The following is a 22006-nucleotide window of genomic DNA, read 5'->3' as shown; positions in this document are numbered from 1 at the left end:
AATCTTATTCAATACATTTTTAAAAGATTGTAAATATTAGAATTTTTAGTTTTATAATCCCCACTTGGTTATTTTTAAGATTTTTATACCTCTCCTGAAACTTCCTCTCCTTTCATCCATAATATCCATCCAGAGATGCTTTAACATATTTATCATAGTGATTTAAAAATCTTGTCTGCTAATTACAACATATGGATTGCTAATATGACTCTTTCTACTGACTGTTTTCTCATTTTCTCTTGATTGTGGGCTATAATTTCCTGCTTTTTCATAAGTCTAATAATTTTTTTATTGTACATTCAGTATTATGGATGTTACATTGTGGAGACTTTGAGTTTAGTTATTTTACTCCAAAGAGGGTTGAGTTTTGTTCTGGATGGCAGTTAAATTGCCGGTGGATGACTTTGTTCCTATGGAGACTTCATTCAGGCTCTGTTATAGCAAGGTTATTTTTCTCTTAATCCTAGGATTTAGCTTTAAGTCTTGAACAGAGGGGGGCGCCTGGGTGGCTCAGTCGTTAAGCATCTGCCTTCTGCTCAGGTCATGATCCCAGGGTCCTGGGATCGAGCCCCGCATCGGGCTCCCTGCTCGGCGGGAAGCCTGCTTCTCCCTCTCCCCACTCCCCCTGCTTGTGTCCCCTCTCTCGCTGTGTCTCTCTCTGTCAAATAAAATAAGATCTTAAAAAAAAAAAAATAAGTCTTGGACAGAGGATATAGAGATATTAAACTGATAAGAAGAGATACTACACTTGATCTTAGCCAGAAGGCTGAGAAGTGATGGCTCTTAGTCTAAGGATAGAAGTCTTACTACTAAGATATGGCCCTTCTGGGGTTTCATTGGAAAACTAGCATTCTCTATATTGGTGGTATTAAACTTCAGACTCTGTCTCCTCAGTATCAGACAGCTGTTGAAAACTCTGCATGGACTTTCAGTCTTTAAGTTGTTGCTTTCAGCTGGATTTCTTGGATTCTTTCCCTGAACATGTCCAGTTCAGAGTTGTCCAAGAGTTTGAAGGGAATTTTTACACAGATTTTGGGATTCCTCCTCTGTGACTCCCTCCTTTCCAAGATTTCCCCCCTTAAATGTCCAGCTGCTTTGGTAGCCCCAAACTCTGACCTCTGACTTAGCTCAATAGGACTGATGCTTTCTGTTTGAGCTCTATTTCCATTCACCACACCACACCATCCTTAAGGAAAAGATTGGGTAAATACCAATCTAGTCCAGTGTGTTTTCCTTCTTTTAAAGGTCAAATCCACTCCAGTTTCTGCCTGTCCAAAACTGATCTCCAGTGCCTTCAAACAGTTGTTTTTTTTGTTTTAAATTTTTTTCTAGGATCTTTAATTATCAACAGGAGGATTAGTCCAATATCCCAACATATCACTGGGATAGGGATTGATGGAAGGTGAGTTTATTCTCTGCATCTGACTTAAAAAGTTGTGAATCCAAAGGAGAAATGATAAGAATGACTCAGATGACTTATTTGGATCTAAGGGGAGTTTAAGAGCCAAATATGAACTTTTCATAGAGCCTAGGGTCAGCACTCAGAATTATGCTGATGGAGACCAGTTAGGAAGCTGAGATTTTTATGTAGGCATGCACTGAAGGCTCATTTTACAGGGGTGGCAATGGAAACAAGAGTGGAGTTGGAAGACTTAGCTGGGCAAGTGGGAAGGAGGCAGAGGCAAAGGAGAGGGAGGAGGCAGAGACAACCCCTCAGTGTTGAACTTGGAAGATAAAAGAATGGCACTGCTCTTAAGAAAGGCAAGGAAATTGGGATGGGTGGTTACAGATGGGACAATACCTGTGAATAGTTCACAGGCAAGAGACATTGTTGGGGTTAATTAGGGTAGAGTGGTGGTTTTTTGAGGGAGAAGTTGTGGAGAGAGACAAATGGAGACCCAGGGACTGGTCCTTGGCAAACATTGGCATTTAAAGGATGGGAAGAGAGAGCGGAGTCTTCAACGGATCCAGGTGAGGGATCAGAGAAGTGGAAAGCGATCTCCAAAAGAACCAGTTAAGAAGGGAAGTTTAAGAATAAGGGGGCTTAAAAAAAAAAAAGAATAAGGGGGCTTAGAAAGTGGTAAAAGCTCAGGAACCCAAGTTGGAGGTGAGGCAAGGAAAGAGCCTCATAAACGAGCTGGTGGTCAATGGTGACTTGGCAAGGATAGTTTCTGGAGAGTAGTGAGAACAGAAAACATCATGGGAGGTTAAAGAGAAGTGAACTTAACTACTTAACAATGAAGAAGTTCTCTGCCTTTAATACAATCTTATTCCTCATCTTCCACCCTTCCAATCCCAGGTCAGGCCATTAGTTGCCGCTGGTCTTCTCAGAGGTGGTTGCCGCTGTTCCCAAGTGGCTTTTAGTGGGTAGTTTCGGCCCTCTGGGGATTGAGCATCCAGAAGAGGACTTGACTCCGAGGAGAGAGGGATGAGCACACTAGGTGAGCAGCCTAGCTTTCTCCTGTTTGGTAGGTAAATGTATCCCATCCCAGAATTTTAATTTGGGCTTTCCAAACATTTAGCTAAGATGCTGGATAACACCTAATTGTACACCTGTCTTCCTCAAAGCGTTTGAACAAGGTTCTCCTGGGATTCAGACTGGCTGGAGATAAGGCAGAAGGGAGCCTTTGTTCCTTAAGCACCATTTTCCCTTTTACAATCTCGGCACCAGCTTTTGGACCTGGTCTCAGGTGGAGTTAGCCTAGAGCTAGATGTGGACACAGCAGACTCTGGCACTGATTAGTGTACCCTTCTCAAATGGATAGGCTAAAACATGGGTTAACTGTGGAAAGAAGATGGGAAGACAAGGGTGAGGAGGAGGTGAGGATGCTCCTTGGGGTCTGGTTTGATGAATGGAGAGTCCATTAAGCAAGATGCAGAATATAGGAGAAATAACGTGTTTGGGGAAGAAGATTTTGACCTCAGTTCTGAACTGTTTGTTTAGAGAGTCCTGTGAGATATCAGGTACTGTCTGATGGTCATCGAGCTCTATAAGTCTAGGATTCAGAAGAGAGTTCAAGGGTGGGAGTAAAGAGTGAAGAGCAACTGGGGTATAGGCCTTTGGGCATGGCGCCCCTGGATGCTTGGTGGATTTGCTCTAGTCTTTCCAAAGTTCTTCCCACAGATTAAGGTATGCTGCCCTAAAGAGACCTAGGTGGAGAACTACTCAGAGCAAAACTTTCCAGCAGAGAATCAGGATACCTCGCTTACAATTCCAGTTCCACGGTAACTCTCTGGGCAACCTAAGTCAAAGAGCTTGCTGTTTCTGGGACTCAGTTTTCTCAGTGTGGACTGAGGGGATTGGCTCTTGCTGTCTTCCTCCACTGGCACCTATATGTTTCCATAGCAGTGTCTTAAGTGGTCCTCCAGATGAGGTAGGTTAGGAGGAATGGGGACATCTTGACAAGATACAGTCAGGCCTCAGAGTTCTAGAAAGAAACTTGGATGGCCTCCTTGAGGGCCATGGAAGGGAATAATCATTTTTACCAATTCACCAGGCACAGAGGAAAGCACTCTGCTTCACTCAGGTTGCTTGATCCTCACAGCACTCCCATTCCCATTTTCAGATGAGAAGCTGAAGCCTTGAGAGGTGAGACACTTCCCTGAGTTCTTATGCTTTACAGAGTGAAGGAATCAGAACTCAAATCCAGGGCTCCCTAATTCTGTACCGATGCCTGCTAACAACAGGTGTGAGTGAGTGCAAGGCTAAGAGGGGTAGTGGGGCAAAGGGGGAATTTGAGATAAAAACTTCTCTTTTACTCTGAGTTTTATAAGCATGTTTTGATGTTGTGCAGGTAACTAGTGATACAGAAATGAGATTTTTAAAAGGTCTTCTCAAAGATGTGCTCAGTAAATACTTAAAAATCCTTCTTGGGGCGCCTGGGTGGCTCAGTCATTAAGCGTCTGCCTTCAGCTCAGGTCATGGTCCCAGGGTCCTGGGATCAAGCCCCGCATTGGGCTCCCTGCTCCGCGGGAAGCCTGCCTCTCCCTCTCCCACTCCCCCTGCTTGTGTTCCCTCTCTCGCTGTGTCTCTCTCTGTCAAATAAATAAATAAAATCTTAAAAAAAAATCCTTCTTAAAAAATTTCCAACTTTTTTCAGTTAAAAGAAAGGATCACTCGACTTAATTCCAGTGTAATGACAGCTTCCAACTTCTAGGACCAATAGGGGTCCTGCCCCAATCCCTCTCCTCCCTCCGAGCCAAGCACAAGACAGCACAGAAATTAGGGTGGGTCTGAGCTGGTCCTGGGCAGGAAGGTGGTTAAATGCCCCAGTGATGGACTGTGGAGCGCTGGCTCAAGCATGACAGGGTGGGGTAGTTGGTGTTCCTGCGTGGGGAACTAGGCAGGTCCTTGCAGAAATGAATGCAAGATCCAGCACATAGTATGCACTTAATAAATGGTAGTTATTATTACTATTTGTACATTATTATTTTCAAAGTATTCTGCAGGCTGGAAATCCCAGACAATGCAAATGTTAATGAATATGAGAATGCAAATGGGTCTAGGATAGTAGGGACCACATCCATGGTGTCAGGGTGGGGAAGGGGAGGGGAGGGTACCTTCACCACCATATCCACAGGGCCTGACAAACTACCTAGCACATTGTAAGTGCTCAATAAATATTTATTGGCTAAATCAATGAACAAATAAAATCAAGCCAAATCCACTTCTCTCCTCAAATATAAAATCAACATGCTGGTTAAATGCACAGACTCCAGGGCCAGACTGCTGGGGTTCCCGTCCTGGTCCTGACTGGCTGGGATAGCTTGGGCAAGCTACTTAACTATTCCATGCCTTGGTTTCCTTATCTGAAAAAAAAGGGGATGATTATAAAACTAACTCCTTCAGATAGTTGTGGTGAGGCTTAGGTGAGTTAGTCTCTGGAATGTGTCAAGAACATTCTCTGGCACATAGGGAGAACTAGATGATGGTTTGTTATTATCTCTTGGAGAAACATTTGTATTTTATTTTTAAGATTTTATTTATTTACTTGAGGGAGAGAGCGCGTACCAGCAGGGGGAGCGGCAGAGGGAGAGGGAGATGCAGGCTCCCCGCTGAGCAGGGAACCCAAAACAGGGCTTGATCCCAGGACCCTGAGATCATGACCTGAGCTGAAGGCAGATGCTTAACCGACTGAGCCACCCAGGTGCTTGAGAAGCATTTGTATTTTTAAGGGACTCTAAAAGCAGATGTACTAATGATTGCCTATAGCCCCAAAGAATGAATCATTAATGACTGAATTCCAACATCTCTCAAAATACACAAGAAAGACAGTGTTATCCAAGACCCCATTCAGGTTCTATTTTGGTGGACAGAGAGGAGATTTAGGAATATTGCAACAGCAGGGTGGTTTTTGGTCCCAAGCAGCAATAGAAATCACTAACTTCTGTCTCCTGAGAGGAGAACCTTGGGGGCTGGCCATACCACCTCTCTGGGAAGGAAGAAGGAGGTGGCTCAAAGTGGCGCAGAGCCCACCCACCCCTAACACAGCCTGCATCTTCCTGTCGGCCCAAGGCTTGAGAACTTTTCACAGCCCCAGAAACTTGCATAATTAGAAATGCTTCTTCCGCAGGTCGGAATCTAGAAATGAGGACAATTTCACTTAATAAGAGTATCGCAGGCAGCCAATATCAGAAGTTAGGAGGTCCGGTCGAGAAGTGTTCTTTACTATTAACCCTACTTGCAGTGAAACATGTTCCATCATTTGTACTGGTCCGAGCTCAATCAGGGAAGTTGAACTCAAGGAAGATTGTGGAGCAAGGAGCTTGGAGGAAGTAGATGGGTTCACAACTGCGGGAGAGACTGGGAGATCACCAGCCTGAAAAGGAGATTTGAAAGCTCACAGAACAGTCACTAACCAGCCCTAGTGCTGGTAGATGAGCTGAAACTTGCAGGGAAACCTCAAAGACTCAGTGGCTTACCATAAGGGTATTTCTGCTGCTAGCAGTCCAAGCAGGTGTTCCTAATGAGTGGGTGGCTCTCCTTCACAGGGTGACTCAGGGACCTGAGCTCTATTCCACCTGGTGGCTCCACTCCCAGTCAGCAGATGGGGGAAGACAAGATGATGGTGTGCTTGCTTCTCAACCACATCAGCCCAGAAGTGGCCCACACAGCTGGACCACATTTAGACATCAAGGGGTGTGTGGGGAGCGCTGATAGAGACAGTAGCTGGCTCTGTTGTGGAAGAGAGTGCCAGTCTGTGTTGGGTTCTCAACAGCCCCTACCACATGCATGTTCTTGGGCAAGAACTTGGGTGTGGATAGGGATGTTGATTAAGGGTGACTCTGTGAACCAAGCTGAGAACAGAGAGGACATTCCTCTATGAAAATTAAAGCTACTAATCAGGCCATATGCCTGGCATATGGGGAGGGCCAAGATTTCCCTCCAAAAAGTACCCTGTGGATGCCAAATAGAAGCTCCGCATGTAGATGGTGAAGGCCTCAAAGTTCTTCACACAAATGCATGACTGTAACATATTTTATCTGGAAAAGCTTCAAAGAATTTCGACCAATTGCCCACCCAATATAGCATTAAAAAACCATTAACGAAGAACTCAGGGAACTTATAATATTAAGCAATGTAATCTCCTGTTGAACCTTCCAAAATACCATCATCTTAATATGTATTTCCAGGTAACTCAAGGATTTTCACCTTTGTCACTCTTTACATTTGGGGCCAAATAATTCTCTGTTGTGGGGGCTATCCTGGGCATTGTACATGTTAGTAGCTTTCCTGGTCTCTCCATACTAGATGCCAGTACCATCCTTTGCTCCTCTGTGACAGTGAAAAATGTCTCTGGACATTGCCAAGAGTCTCCTGGGGGCAAAACTGCCCTGGGATGAGAATCACCGAGGAACTGAATGAAAGAACTTACTGAATACAACTACTGAAAATGAGCCAACTAAATGTTGTAGGAGCGAACATAAATGACAATGTTGATCCTAGAAAGGTCGGTCTTGGGTCATGCTTTCTGACAACAATTAGGAACGGGGCTGATCTGTGAAGACCTCTTGGTAAAAGATGACACTTGATCAGCAGCATAGACAAGAATAGCTGCCTCCAATATGTTCCCTTCAATTCCCAGTAGCAGGAGGGCACTCAGCTACACATTCCAAAGTGGTTTCAGGTCAATAATTTAAAGTAAATAAAATATAGAGTATGGGATTGGGGCTAAAATATGCCAGAATTAACTTGCTTGAAACTATGTTCCAATCTGTCAATTTGTTCCTACCAACTCTGACCCTGGAAGGTGGGCACAGGTTTTAAATAGACAAATGCTGCCCAGAGCCCTCAACCTTTACTGTTTTCTGGCTGCCATCTCAAAGGCCAAAATATGATTACTAAAGTCTGAAAGATGAATCCGTTTCTGAGTGCATGCTCTACAGAAGGATAGAGAATGCTCTTAGCCTCGCAGCTGAAACAAACAAAAATGGTTAGTTATCTTTGTTGTTATCATTACTATCATTATTATGATAACAATGGGCAACGGCAGAGTGGCTTTGCCGAAAGCTATGCAAGCTGAACGTGTAGAACATCTCCTGCATCTTGTCCCGCTCTTCCCCTAGCTCACAGAACTCCACCCCCTGGGCTTTCTAAAGTTCTCTCATCTCTGCTGATTTGGCTTCAGGTCTGGGGTGGGTCCAGGAACAGGTACTTTTTTAGGTCCCCCCCGCCCCGCCTTGGTTCTGATGGGGCCAACAGATTTGCAAGTTGGTACCATGAGTTGTGCTTGGCTCACACCTCACCTGGCTCCAAAGCCCAGCAGTTGCCAGAAGAGGTAAAAAGCAGGTGCTCTTTGAGGCCAGGACTTCCTGTCCACAGATGGGGAGGCTGGCATTTAGTAGCAACCTGGGCTAAGACTGGACTTGCTGAGTGAGGGGCAGAGGGGACAAGCCCCGGAAAGGCAGAGCCTAGTGGGCAAAGTGAAAAATGCAGTGTCCACTCAGGTCATCCTTCTCCTAATTGTGAGCTCAAGGCACCAGCTCAGAACCAGACACTCCAAGGGAGGAGCGGAGTCTCATGGCGGGGAGTGGTGCTGTCAGCACTTAAGGTAAAACCTTCCTGTTGTTGGGCGCCTGGGTGGCTCAGTTGGTTAAGCGACTGCCTTCGGCTCAGGTCATGATCCTGGAGTCCCAGGATCGAGTCCCACATCGGGCTCCCTGCTCAGCAGGGAGTCTGCTTCTCCCTCTGACCCTCTTCCCTCTCGTGCTCTCTATCTCTCATTCTCTCTCTCTCAAATAAATAAATAAAATCTTAAAAAAAAAAAAAAAACCTTCCTGTTGTCAAAACACCCCAATAGGGTTGTTGTAGGGATTAAAGAGAGAGTTAATAAATGCCAGGCTCTTAGAACTGTGCCTGACACATAGTCAACTCTTCATGTGTGTCTTTTGGATTAAAATCCTTTGCCCAGTTTGACCCCCTTGTTCCTTCTGTAACCTCCTGGTGTCACTGGTCCCCATCACAAACTCTCTTCCAGTTCTCTTTGTGGGTTGCTTCCATCCCTCCCCTGCTTCTCCTACCCCAGAATTTTGAGCCTTCGCTCGCGCTGAGCGCTGGGAAGGCGCTGTCCCATCAGCCTCCCTCCAGCCTCCTGCCGCTTTAGTGGAGCTGGGGTGGAACCTACTGCTGAGACCAGGGAACCTTGCACTTGCTTCTGGACTTGAGCTAGCCATGCACCTGGAGAGTGATGGGCAAACCCATGGTAGTGATGAAAGCATGACTTGCGTGACTGAAAAGCCATGGGGAGGGGAGGAAAGGGAAGGAAGGAAAGCAGAAGGGAGGAAGGGATGAATTAGGAGTGTCGCTGAGGCTGTGGAAGAGGCTGGTGACAGTGGCAGAGGGTCTGAGAGCCAGCTCGGCCAGAGCTAAAGCAGGTCGTTGCCACCCCATGGCCTCTGCGGCCTTCTTGGGCATGCCAAGGAAAGCTCAAGTGGGAGTCTAAGGTGGGGTGAGGGGGAAACCCGTTCTGCAGCGAGAATGATGAAAGGTGCCCTGAGCTGGAAATAGACCAGACACCTAGTCACTGCTGCCCAGTGGGACTTGATCCTGGCTTGCTCCTGATCTGGACCCTTGTACCACAGCGTGGTCTTGGGATTGGCACCTGGGAGGCTATCAGCAGAGCTGAAGCTCAGGCCCTGCTCAGACCTGTGGAATCAGAAACTCTGGGGTGGGGCTCAGGAACCTGTTCTAACACACCCTCCAGTGATTCTGATGCTGCCCATGTGTGAGTGTTTCTTTCTCTCTCTTTTTTTAAGATTTTATTTATTTATTTGACAGAGAGAGACACAGCGAGAGAGGGAACACAAGCAGGGGGAGTGGCAGAGGGAGAAGCAGGCTTCCCGCTGAGCAGGGAGCCCGTTGTGGGGCTCGATCCCAGGACCCCGGGATCATGACCTGAGCCGAAGGCAGGCACTTAACGACTGAGCCACCCAGGCGCCCCATCTGAGTGCTTCTTAAAAAGCAAGTGAGCTGTAGGGAGATTTGGGGCCATCCCTCGACCTCCTGATTCTTAGCTGTTGCTTGCTGATAGCCAAATACAGAAAGACCAGCAGGGGAATGAATTAGCTGCCGAACAAAAATTCTTGTGTTATTTATTCCTCTATTTACCAAATGGTTGTTGGTTTGGGCATTGTTTTAGCCCGGTGGAAAAATTGTGAACCAAAGAGACAAGAATTCTTGTCCTGATAGAGCTTCCATTCTTGGAGGGGAACTTAGTAATTAAGATGAGATATAAATTATGTAGTATTTAAAAGGTGAACCGTGCTAAGGAGAAATAGAGAGCAGGGGAGGGAAGCGGGCAGTGTATGGGGGAGGAGGGCAGCGAGAGCATTTGCCGTTTTATTTATTTATTTATTTGACAGAGACACAGCGAGAGAGGGAACACAAGCAGGGGGAGTGGGAGAGGGAGAAGCAGGCCTCCCACGGAGCAGGGAGCCTGACACGGGGCTCGATCCCAGGACCCTGGGAGCATGACCTGAGCCGAAGGCAGACGCTTAACAACTGAGCCACCCAGGCGCCCCGCATTTACCGTTTTAGACAAAGTGGTCAGGGAAGGCCGAAGCCCAAGGGAGCAGTGGAATAATGTCCTGCAGGAAGTGAGCGAGGAGCCCTGTGCACACCTGGGGGAAGATTATTTTGGGCAAACAGCAGGTACTTTGCGCGCACGCAGGAGCTGCTAGGTGTGTGACTGTGTGTGGGGAGAGGCTGTGGGAAGGGGGCAGGGACATCGTATAAGTAGAACAGGGAGAAGAACCTATGAGACTGTGACACCCTCAGGTCACCTGGGCCCAAACGTCCTTGGGAGCGCCCAGAGCTTGCTGATAATCAGTTATCTTTGGCTCTGACTACCTTCACCACCTTTTCTTCCCCTGTGACTCCAAAGCCTCTCTCCTGTCACAAGCTCATCCCTTCTCCTTGGGCTGTTAAAATATTAATGAAGGTTGCTTAAATCTATTGCACACTTCCTCAATGCCACACCCTTACTATCATCCACATTTGACAGGTAAAGAAACAGGTTTCTTGTCCCAGATCACCCAGTGAGTGCAGGGACAGCTTCCGGGCCTCTAGCTCCGGGGTCCCCCGGGGCCAGATGTTGCCCATATTTGCCCACTACCCCTCGCCATCTGGGAGTCTAATTGTAACCACCTCTCAGGGTGAGGAGAAAAATGGTGGGAAGGAGAGGGGGACTGGCAACAGGGCACAGAGGTGGCAAGGAGAGAATGTCTTGAAGGTGAGGATTTTGAGCTCCCTGCAGTTTCTGTCCCAGGGTATTTGGCAGGGGACAGTGGAGACAAAGTGGGGGAGGGTACACCTCTACTAGAGAAAGAGCTGCTAGAAATGACAGACAGTGTGACTGTTATTGACAAGTGACCACCTCAGGAAATGGCCAACCATGCTGTGGTCACAACTGTGAGGCCATGTCACCATGTGGAAAAAGTAGGTGCTGGAGCCAGAAGATCAGAATTTCAGACTTAACTTCTGTTTATTAAACCTTGAGCAAGGGGCGCCTGGGTGGCTCAGTCAGTTAAGTGTCTGCCTTCAGCTCAGGTCATGATCTCAGCGTCCTGGGATCGAGCCCCACATCAGGCTCCTTGCTTAGTGGGGAGTCTACTTCTCCTTCTGCCTGCCTCTCCCCCTACTTGTGCTCTCTCTCTCCGACAATTAAATAAAATCTTAAAAAAAAAAAAGAAATGCAAATTCTCAGGCCCCATCCCAGACATACTGCATCAAAGTCTGGGGATAAAGCCCAACTCTGTTTTAATAAGGCACCAGGTGATTTTGGTGCATGTTGAAGCCTGAAAACCACTGGTGTAAAGTATTCCCAAATTGGGACAAGGCTCTCTGTCCCCAGTGAGCTAGCGAAAAAGAGCCAGTTGCCTCGATTATCTATTAGCCTCTTGTGGGGGTCCCCTGGGCTGGTTCTCCAAGCTGCAGAGAATTCCTTTTCCTTTTGCCATAACAGCAGTGAGGTGAGAACTTGCCTCTGAATGATTAGTTGCGATTTTATTTATTGGCAGAGAAGCATCTGGGATGGACAGACTTCACAGTGCTTTCTCAAATGAGTTGCTTCTCACTTTGAGTTATAAAGATTTAGAAGTAACCCAAAAGAGGTCCTCAGAAGGCACTGGGTCATCTAGTTCTGAGGTGTTACAATGTGTTCCCTGATGGTTCTCCAGACCTCCAGAACAAGCTGTTCCTTGCTTGTTCCCATTATCCAAGGACAGAGCCTCCCACCTGGCCTCCCACAGAACAAGGGGGTCAGGGGTGAACTGAATTGCCATGAATCCCTCAGAGACAGACCCAAACTTCGGACTCTCAGTTGCCTCACCTGGAAGCCATCTCTGCTTCATCTCTACCTACTCTACTCCCAAACTACCTGGTATTAAAGAACCATCTCTGTATGTCTTGTCTTCCTTATAGTCTGAAGTGCTTAGCAAATAGCAAAGAACTCAGTAAATAATGGTAACTATTATTATTGTTGTTATTATTTTGTATTAAACGGGAGAAGAGGGGAAGGGCACCCCAGGTAGAGAGAACAGTGGGGTCGGCAACATAATTTTTGGGTCCTGGAGCAAAGTGAGAATGTGAGGTCTGGCAAAGGAGCTGGGAAATCAGTCTCCCCTTCCTGTCAGCCCACTGCCCCAACCCATGTGTGATGGTGACCCCCAAGAGATGGCAATCTCTACACAGGGATGTGTTCAGATCCCAGATCAAGGTTGGGGGAGAGGTCCCCACTGAGTTACCTGCCAAAACCTACCACCAGAGCACTGCCAGCCCAGGGCAGGGATGGCTGTGACCATGTCCTGCCGAGATTATGCCCAAACCTGACCCTCCTCACTCATGCACCTGGGTCCTGGCTGGTGCTGGAGGGCAATGGAGGACTGACGCAGTCATCATCCAGGCAGAGGCAGCAGCTCTCATGGAGTGGGAAGGGGGATATCGGACTCCAGGGGCAGGGAGCAGGGGGCCAAGACGTGGGACCACATATGAGCAGAGGCTCTAAGTGCCTGGCATACCTTTCATTGCCCCATTGGACTTCACCTAGAAATTCAAAGGAGAGCACGTACTGCATGGAGCACTGGGTGTTACACGAAAACAATGAATCGTGGATCACCACATCAAAAACTAATGATGTATTGTATGGTGACTAACATAACATAATAAAATTAAATTAAAAAAAATTCAGAGAGACAATTAAGAATTGCCAGACAGCCCTTACAGAGCATTATACTCCAAGCAGAGGACCCTCTGAGTGTGGAGACTTGAGTGACTGCACGGGCCGTGTGCTCGTGAAGACAGTCCTGTGGGCTAGAATATGTGAAGACATGGCATGTTAGGGGAACTGCAAAGTGACACATAGTAAGAAAAGTTTTTTTTTTTCCAAAATTTTATTTAAATTCTAGTTAGTTAAATAGAGTGTAATGTTGGTTTCAGGAGTAGAATTTAGTGATTCATCACTTGCATACAACACCCAGTGCTCATCACGACCAGTGTCCTCCTTAAGGCCCAGCACCCATTTAGCCCACGGCCCCACCTCCCTCCATCAACCCTCAGTTTGTTCTCTATTGTAAGAGTCTCTTATGGTTTGCTTCCCTCTCTCTAAGAAAAGAGTAGGAGTTAATTCTGAGGTGAGAAGGGGTAGGAGGTGAGCCTAGAAAGGCAGATTAGAACATAATATTTAATAGGTAGACAAAGGGAGAGCCATAAAACTTATATTTTCAGATTAAAAGATATAGTAATAGAGAATCGACACAGAAACATTTGAAAGGAAGGCCTGTATTAGTTTCCCAGGACTGTTGTTACAAATTACCACAAACTGGGTCGCCTAAAGCAATAGAAATTTATTCTCATAGTTCAGGAAGCCAGAAATCCAAAATCAAGGTGTTGGCAGGTTTGGCTTTTTCTGGAGTCTCTGAGGAAGAAATTGACTGATGTCTCTCTCCTAGTTTCTCCCAGCCTCCTAGTTGCCCACAAGCCTTGGCGTTCCGTGGCTTGTAGACCCATCACTCCACAGTCTCTGCTTCCATCTTCACACGACCTTCGAGTTTGTCTCTGTCTCCACCTCTTCTTGTAAGAAAAGCAGTCAGTGGATTTTGGACCTACGCTAAATCCAGGATGATTTAATCTCAAGATCCTTAACTATACACCTGCAAAGACTCTTTTTCCAAATAAGGGCACATTCTGAGGTTCTGGATGGACATGAATGAGGAGGGGCGGGGCATTATTCAAATCAAAAAGGAATAAACTCACCAATGCTTCTGCTACCTAGAACTGCCAATTGTGAATACTTTAGGGTATATCCTTCCAGGGCATTCTATGTACAGATTTAGCTTGTATAATGTTTTACTTAATGCTGATCCAGTATGTAGAGTTTGCTGAAAGGAATTTTTAAGCAAGGAAGGTGATCTGCTCAGGGACAGTGGTGTGTTAGAGCGGTTCCTCCTGACTCCCAAGAAAAGAATATGCCCATCTCACCTCAATTTCCTGTTCAGTAACCTCATATCAGTAGCTTGCACTAAGCCATGGTGGGAGTACTTATACCACAGTAAATCAGCGAAGGCTACAAGTCTGGGCTTATTTTTAGGAGAGCCTATTTACTAGCACATCAGTGGATTCTTACCTGGCAGAGGAGAGAGAAGAACATTCTAGGCAGGAATTGTAAGAGACAAGGCAGGTAGGTATGGAGGCACTGAAGTGTTTGGGAACGCCAACCAGAAGGGGGTAACTGTCCCAGAAGGGGCTGACTGGGCGGTGGTAGGCAGAGGATGGGCGGCTGCATTGGGATGGGCCTTGTGAACCATGCAAAGTACTAGGGACTGTATTTTAGGAAGACAATAATTGGTAGCAAAGTAGTTGGTGGATGAGTGTGCAGTGGGACTAGTGGTTAGGAGGCACCTGTAAGAGAAGGGACAGCCATGAGAGTCAACAGAGCATCACTTAGTCTCTGCTTGCACTGGTCAAGACAGGTCCAACGGCAAGATTTCCTTCTGGACTCGAGCCCAGCTAGTCTAACCAAGCCTCAAATGTCTCTTACACTCAGAATTCAAGTCCCATTCCAACATGTCTCTGGAACCCTTGGTTATGGTAAACAAACCTCCTTATAGCTTGAGTCTCTTTAAAGACAAACAAACAAACAAGACCTCCCCTTGCTTCCCTCATATTTGATTCTTTCTGGAGAGCCTTGGGCTCTTCATTGACTAACTCCCATTTAGGGGGTGGAGGCAGGTTATCAGAATTCTCCTAGCATTTTATTGCTCCTCCCCAAACATTTTCCTCCACCTTTCTAAAACTCTCTGCCCTTGGAAGCAGTACCAGCCTATTTTGTTAGTGTGCTTTGTAGATCTTCTTCCTAGTCCTTGAGGTCGTAAGGACCCAGGTCACAGCGTTTTTACCCCGCTCAAGTTCTGTGTCATCCTGGAAAAGTTTAACCATGCGGCTGATCCGCCTATATCTGGACTCTAAGTACCCTGATCTTATGTTTTACTTAACTGATATATGTTAAATTTTCTATCTTACAGAGAATATACTGTATTTTCTGGCATTCCTGGGATATTTACCAGGAAGCAGAAGTTGTCGCTGTTCTCCAAACTCTCCTAACATATCACTCCTCCACTGTCTCCTTTGTTTTTCAGTAACCAACTACTTACCTATTTATTTATTTATTTTTATTTAAAAGAATGTTTTTAACGGATCTCTGCTCCTAATGTGGGGCTCGAACTCATGACCCCAAGATCAAGAGTCACATGCTCTACCAACTGAGCCAGCCGGGTGCTCCAGAAACCAACTCTTTTGAAGACCATGCCATCTGACTCTGCCACTTCATCTCATCATGGACAGGGTGGTCCCAGGGTTCCACACTCAGAAGGGTCCCACACTTGGTTTAATGCTCCCTTGTTACCATCTTGAAGGGTTCCTTTTGTTGTTGTTGTTTTAAGTAGGCTCTACACCCAATGTGGGGCTTGAATTCACTGACTGAGCTAGCAAGGTGCCCCATCTTGAAGTTCTTAATAATTTTGTCTTTGAACTTGTGTTTTGCAAGTGAAATCCAATAGGACAATGGAGCAGGCTTGTGAACAGAGGAGATATGTGCAACATGTGGGTCTGCCATTCCTTGCTGCCCCCTGTGTATTGTATTCATGATGCCCCACAAGAAAGGAATTCTGGTGGACACATGATGTGTGGGAGTCAGTGAGACATAAAATGAATACTAGGTAAGTGTGTTATTTCTATGACTGAATAAGTGGGATTTTTATAGCCCTAGAGGCCACACTTCCTGTTTCAAGTAGAACTTGCTTCAAATGCAGGAAGAAGGCACTTCAAGAAAAAAAAACAATCAAGGAACCCTATCATATCCTTTCTTATTGTATCATAAGCCAGCCACTTACTCTGTAAATGATGACACAGAAGGAAAGGGAAAGACTGGGGGACCCACAGTTCCTTATTCATTGGTAAGCCTACGGTAGAGAGTGTTGGTAGATTGGTATGTACATCAAGAAGTAAAATAAAAGGGACGCCTGGGTGGCTCAGCTGGTTAAGCGGCTGCCTTCGGCTCAGGTCATGATCCCAGGGTCCTGGGATCGAGTCCCGCGTCGGGCTCCCTGCTCGGCGGGGAGCCTGTTTCTCCTTCTGCCTGCCACTCCTCCTGCTTGTGCTCTTTCTCTCTCTCTCTGACAAATAAATAAATAAAATCTTAAAAAAAAAAAAGAAGTAAAATAAAAACAGGTGAGTTAATTCAGTTCTGGTAAGAATGAAACACACGTGCACATGCCAGCTATAAAATACAAATTCTGACATTGCAGTGATTCTGCATATGAGTCAAGTGTTCTTGCGTTTGCATTTAAAACCGGCATTGCATGATGTAAAGATGAACAGTAAAATTCAGGCTAATAATTTAAAATTTTAATTTTTCTCTACTGAGAAAAACATTAAACAGTAAGTGAAAAACACAATGACAAGAGAAAGAATGTGGAAGAAAGAAAAAAATGTTTTACCGACTCATGTTCATGGCCACAGGCTTCTTCCTCTCCACCCCAAAACCTGGCATCATGCTCTGCAATTTCCACATTCACTTGGTTGATCTGCAGTCCAGAAATACATGTTTTAGAAAAGGCGGTGTACTGTCTTAAGGTACAAAGTTGTATACACATGAAATACTTACAAAAATTGATGCTACTTTAGACAAGGATGTTTATTCCAATACTTCTTACAACAGTAAAATTTGAAACAATACATGTGGAATATAATGGAATGCAATATCATTGCCCGGGCCTCCAACCTGCTGGGTCGCCCTGCAGATTGTGGACTTGCCAGCCTCCACAACTGTGTGAGCCAATTTCTTCAAATAAATCCCTCTCTCTATACGTACATGTCCTATTGGTTCTCCTTCTCTGGAATTTAACACAAGGTCCTTCCTATTTTTTTCTTCCCTTGTCAATTTCTATAACCATATCTGGACTGTGTCATGATCAGAACCTGAACCACCTCTGAAGTCTTACCCCGACTCAGAACCTCAGATGCTACTGACTCTTACACCTGTGTGTAGATCTGTTTCTGCCGTCTCATTTGGTCCTGTCATCCTTCCATTTCCTCACCATCCACCAGCCCTTTTCTGGATGACTCCTCTGTCCTTACCCATCTTAAGCTTCTCCATCCCATTAGCTCAGTCACTCTCCTGCCCAAACTTTCTACTCCCTTCTCTGTCCTGCTCCAGCTGGCCTGCCAGTTTCCAACTCGAGATCAGCCTCACCAGCTGCTGCCTTCAATTCTGTACCCACATGACCGACATATTAGTCAGGGTTCTTCAGGAAGGCAGGATTCCTTCTTCCTCTGCGGGATGGCACTATTTTTCTCTTAAGGACTTCAATTAATTGGATGATTATGGAACATAATCTGCTTTACATGAAGTTTACTCTGCATTATGGAGAGTAATTTGCTTTACTAAAAAATCTACTGATTTCCCTGTAATTATATCTAAAAAAGAATCGGACCAAACATCTGGAGATCAGAACCTAATCAAGTTGACACATAAAATTAACTATCACAGCTGAGTCGCTGGAAAAACTCACGTTTTCATTTAGCGTATATTTATTGAGCACATAGAATGTGCTATGTGTTGAGAACATAAAGATGGATAAGACCCAATCTTTTTCCCCTCAAGGAGCTCATCATCTCTTGGAGTGAGGTGGACACAGAAGCAGATATTTTTAATACAAGATGGTGTGGTACGCAGTGTGTTATCTGCTTGTGGGATAGAAAATTTGACCTGGTTCTATTAAATAAATATAAGATCAAGGAACTTTGAATCTATAGAATAAATCAACCTCCTGGTTGAAGTTGTACAAGTTGACACAGGACTTGGGTTGGACAAGGAGGTGACAATGGAACTGTATCGTAAAGAGTAAGTAGGAACTGAGTAGGTGAGGAAGGAAGAAAAGAACAGGGCATTTCAGGTTGGATTGTGGGGTGATAGCAGGGCATACAGCACAAGTTAGGAATCAGAGGTAATGTTGTGCATCAGGAATTTGTGTTATTCGAGTGGAAAGATGGGGAAAGCAGAAGGAAAGTTTCTTGAGTTCAGTGAAGCAACATGTATTTACTGGGAGTCTGCTTTTGCCAGGTACTAAGCATGTATATGAGTGTTGGGGGAGAGAGGATACAGGGGTGGAGTGAGATGTTCCTGATGTCAGAGTTAATACGTTGGGGACACACACATATACTCACTCACACATACACTAGGGTTCTCCATGGAGTGATCAGAGATGGCTTTGTCCATTGTAGTTACATGTGTCTTGTGTTTGCAGTGCTGGAGGATGGGGAGCCCAGGGTGGAGGGCAAGGACAGCAGAAAGAAAAGGTGCAGTCATAATGTAAACAGACAGACGTTCAAGGAAGGCTCCTAGGAACCCGGTTTCCACTGTACTAGGAAGAGACCAAACTTGCTGGTGGGGAGATTCTGTCAGGAAGGACACACGGCAGAACAGGGAGATCGATGAATACAAAGTTAAGTAGTTTGGACCTGATCTTGTGGGCAGGGAGGCTTGATCAAAACAGTGGTATTGTGAAAACAAAACAAAACACAAAACTATAGGTGATATGGGTATGGGAAGAGTGGCTCAAGTGAGGTCTTCTGAGGGTAGGGGGAGGATTGGGCTGGGGCACTATCATGAAGGGCTTTGAGTGATAAGCTAAAGGTGTGAAGTGTTATCTTTCAGGCTAGCATTTTTTTTTTCAAAAAGTCGTAAAGCAGTGGAAACCTTTTTTCAAAATAATCTTAGCAGAAGTCCAATGTATCAAGCAGACACAAGCAGCCACCAGGTTTGGCTGGCTTGGAAGCCCCTGTCTGAAGGTGATGGGGATCTAAGGAAGTTGAAACTCTGATGGCAGCGTGGGACCCAGCCTGGAGTGGAAGAAGGTGGAAGCTGGGGTCAGGGTTAGAAAGAGATGATGAGAGTGTAGCTTATGGAGGAAGCAGCAGAGATGAAGGGAACAAGGTGACCTTGAAGAACTTAGAGGGGAGAAGCAGCAGGCAGGAGAGGGAAGAACGTCAGGCAGGGGGGAGGAAGGAGAGCTTTAGGTGTGGTCGTGGGTGAGACTCTTGACTGCCACCGCCACCGGGGAGGAAAACTTAGAAAACATCTGGTCCAGCTGTGTGGCCACTGTCACAGATGGTCATCCCTGCCTGCCCCACTTTGTTCAGCGCTGGGACTCTTTGGAAGAACTTCTGGAATAAGCTTTCGAATTTAGAGTCTTATGGAAATTGCAATAGTATGCACTTGTTCATGCAGTCTGACCATCTGCAGGAGTAAGAGAATCCCTCCACCTGGGCTGTCAAGGGAGTTTTGTTTGGAAGATCCAATACTGGCCTTGAGTCCTGGGCCAAGATTACACAGACAGATGCTTGACTGTCAAGAATTATGAAGCCTTTGAGAATTTACCTTACCTGCAAGCTAATAAGCCTGCTTCATGGATGCTGGCAGAAGACACAAGACTCCTGGGTCAGAGACAAAGCACAGCTTATTACTTACAGCAATAGCAGTAACTCAGGTAACATCATGTTGGCATTTCTTCCTCAAACCTCAATTTCCACAGGATAATACATGAAAGGGCCAGGTAATGCTTGCACAAGGAGGGGGCTACATTAGAAGAGAGGAACCCCAAGTTTGGGGAACTTGAATCTTTTATAATGGGCAGTAAGCCTACCTGAAATTTGCCCTGGAGGGAGACACTATCTTTATTATTATACCAAACAGTAAACTTGCCAGTGCTCTGGAGGGAGATGTAATCTCTGTTTTCCAAGGCTGTTTGCCAACATCCTTGAGAAGATAGTCTCAAAATCAAGTAAGTAGGGCGCCTGGGTGGCTCAGCTGGTTAAGCGACGGCCTTCGGCTCAGGTCATGATCCTGGAGTCCTGGGATGGAGTCCCGCATCCGGCTTCCTGCTGAGCAGGGAGTCTGCTTCTCCCTCTGACCCTCCCCCCTCTCATGCTCTCTCTCTCTCATTCTCTCTCTCAAATAAATAAATAAATAAAATCTTTAAAAAAAAATCAAGTAAGTAGTCTTGTGATCCCCAAGATATTCAGAAATGCCAGGAAACTGTGGAGAGCTGTCTCCTCAAATGACAAGGCTCTGATAATGATGCCCTGAAGGGTTGACAAAAACTCTTCACTCCCTATCTCTTTCCTCCACTGGGCCCACAAAACATATAGGTGTCACTTTTCTCTTTGACCTCAAAGGTGGAACCTTCTATTACACTGGCATTCTTTAAAATGTCTCAAAGATCTGAGTTTTGTATCTGAAGTTCAACCCTAAAGGGAAGTTCCGCTTGTCTGTATGTGGTTAGTCTAATGATCCTTCACCAATCAGGTCTTCAAGCTACTTTGTTTTACCTCAAAGCTCTCTGGTTCCTGACTAGCTTGAAATTTTGTGAAACTGGATCAATCTTATTTACTTGGACCCAGAGGCTGAGCCCATAATTAAGAGGTGTATGAGGAATGTTCAGAAACTTTGAGTTTTCTCAAATTTGAGAGAAACAAAATGCATATAGAACTTGGCAGATAGGAGTTGTAAAATAGAGCAACTACATACCCAAGGGAAAGATTTTATGAAGGCGTTGAAGGTCCTTCTAAACCACCAGTCTTGTTGCAGGATTTTTTTCTCTGTCAGTTGCCGTAGTTCTTGGTCATGCCACTTCAAAGAATGTAGAGGTAGACTGGACAGAGTGGTGGGCAGCAACGCAAGGTTTATTGAGCAATAGCAAAGTGATAGTACAAAGCTCCCAAGGAGGGAGGGGACCCGAAGGGGTTGCCACCGGAGTGTCTATGGCTAGGGGTTTTTATGGGCTTATAAGGATGAACCCTCCCTGCGCCCATCATCCAATCAGATTTTTGTCATCTATCTATCAAATGGGAAAGGGTGGAGGGCTCCTTCCAAGGCAATGTAAAATCTTTTTAAGGGCAGTTTTCCTCTTGGGGGTGGGGGGCTTGTCCCTGCCTGCCTGCCTTCCAGTGATCCTTCATCATTGTCACTTTATAACCTTGACAGACTGAAGATTCACACTTCGGCACGTTCAGATGAGGATGAATTGTAGCAACAGCCATGAAGATGGGACCAGGAACTGCAGTTACTTTAAGCCAATGCTCGAAAAGGGTCTGAATCCTCAGCCCCTTCAGAGACCAGAGGGCTCAGATGGAGGCTGCATTTGTTGTAGTCGTCCAGGCCTGTACCGTGAGTGAAACGAACCTCATTTCCATCACAGTGACTGACTGAAATGGGGATCATCATCCATACTAAAGGCAACCAGGTATAGATTGGACATCATGGAGCTCAACCCATGGGAGGTGGCCCAGAGAAACACTTAACTCAGTACAGGGACCCATGTTGGTTGGGACAAACAAGCCCAAACAAATCCTCTCTATTGAAGAGTATGAACATCAGATCCACAGAGAGATGCTGGCATACGCTTAGTAAGCAAAGCTAGGGGTGTTTCAGTTCTTCTGAGGCCTGCTGATCATTCCAGTCCAGGATACATTGGAACCTGGGAAAAATAAAGAGTTAAGGATGAACAGATCCTTCATGCCCTCACATTCCCTTGTACCCTCATCGCTGTTTCTGATCCACCCTTGAAACTCTGCACTGTAACATGATTGTGTCCTAAGACAATTAAGAGGCCTTTTATTTATTTATTTGACAGAGAGAGACACAGCGAGAGAGGGAACACAAGCAGGGGGAGTGGGAGAGGGAGAAGCAGGCTTCCCGCTGAGTAGAGAGCCCAATGCAGGGCTTGATCCCAGGACCCTGGGATCATGACCTGAGCCGAAGGTAGATGCTTAACGACTGGGCCACCTAGGCGCCCCTGACAATTAAGAGGCCTTTTTATTTTTTTATTTTTTTAAGATTTTATTTATTTATTTATTTGAGAGAGAGAATGAGAGAGAGAGAGAGAGCATGAGAGGGGGGAGTGTCAGAGAGAGAAGCAGACTCCCCGCTGAGCAGGGAGCCTGATGTGGGAC

At 45.8% G+C, this 22006-nt stretch overlaps 1 pseudogene; it reads right to left on the bottom strand.

Annotated features, from left to right (window-relative positions):
• Positions 1-628: 628 nt before the first annotated feature.
• LOC113938848 lies at positions 629-778 on the bottom strand (annotated as a pseudogene).
• Between the last annotated feature and the right edge of the window lie 21228 nt (positions 779-22006).

Source organism: Zalophus californianus, chromosome 8 (genome assembly GCF_009762305.2).
Source record: "Zalophus californianus isolate mZalCal1 chromosome 8, mZalCal1.pri.v2, whole genome shotgun sequence".
In the NCBI taxonomy this organism is placed as follows: domain Eukaryota; kingdom Metazoa; phylum Chordata; class Mammalia; order Carnivora; family Otariidae; genus Zalophus; species Zalophus californianus.
The sequence above is the reverse complement of the archived record's forward strand: the minus strand, read 5'-3'. Positions and strand labels throughout refer to the sequence as shown.